The 788-nt window shown below is 46.1% G+C and overlaps 1 non-coding gene across 1 annotated transcript; it reads left to right on the plus strand.

Annotated features, from left to right (window-relative positions):
- The first annotated feature begins 405 nt into the window (after positions 1-405).
- On the plus strand, positions 406-494 carry trnap-cgg (transfer RNA proline (anticodon CGG)). Its single transcript is given in 2 exon segments — positions 406-441; positions 459-494. It is a non-coding gene; the product is annotated as a tRNA-Pro (tRNA).
- Positions 495-788: the final 294 nt, after the last annotated feature.

Genomic DNA, 788 nt, shown 5'->3' on the forward strand with positions numbered 1-788 from the left:
GGCATGGGAGGAGATGGGTGGGGCTATGAACTGAGATTAAACCCCCTGCCCAAACAAAACTTGCCTCAGTCACAGAAACGAATGGTCACTTCCTGGGCGGTTGTTGCATCACTCACTGCCTCCATATCTTCTCACTGCCTTTGCTGAGATATTGTGCAAATCTGAGGCCTCGCACCAAACTAATGCAGAAACGCTGCTGCTGCTCTCGGGATGGGTACCTGCTGCCTCTATACATTACCGTCCTAACAATTCATTAACTGTCTGAGTGGAGCAGTGCGGCGCTTCAGAAGACTGGCAGACAAGGCAATGTCAGAGCTGTCCCGGGCTCAAGTGCTCTGCTTATCAAGAACAGCCAACACATGGCTTACTTATGGAAACGCTCTAAGTGCTGCTTTTTATATCAATGGCTCGTTGGTCTAGGGGTATGATTCTCGCTTCGGGTTAATTAGCATAGAATATGTGAGAGGTCCCGGGTTCAAATCCCGGACGAGCCCTCATTCTGCTCTCGACTTTTGACCTTGAATTCCCTTTGAAACATTTGGAAAGATAAAAGAGCAGTTTCCAAATCAATCCACGTGAATCTCAAGCGCTTTGGTAAGAGGGTCAGTGCAAATATGCCGGATCAAAGGTAATCTCTGCGGCCTACTATTTGTATAAACGAGTTTTTTCCAGAAGTTGAATGCGATATTCAACCAGTTCTGGATTTTCATCGCATTAAAGTAGATAAATGAACAAAAGATTTGCATTTATTGTGCGCCTTTTACCACAAACGGACGTCCCAAAGCACT

The sequence above is a fragment of the Somniosus microcephalus genome, unplaced genomic scaffold, assembly GCF_052327205.1.
Source record: "Somniosus microcephalus isolate GS21.2 unplaced genomic scaffold, FLI_Smic_1.0 unresolved_chr1, whole genome shotgun sequence".
Lineage (NCBI taxonomy): Eukaryota > Metazoa > Chordata > Chondrichthyes > Squaliformes > Somniosidae > Somniosus > Somniosus microcephalus.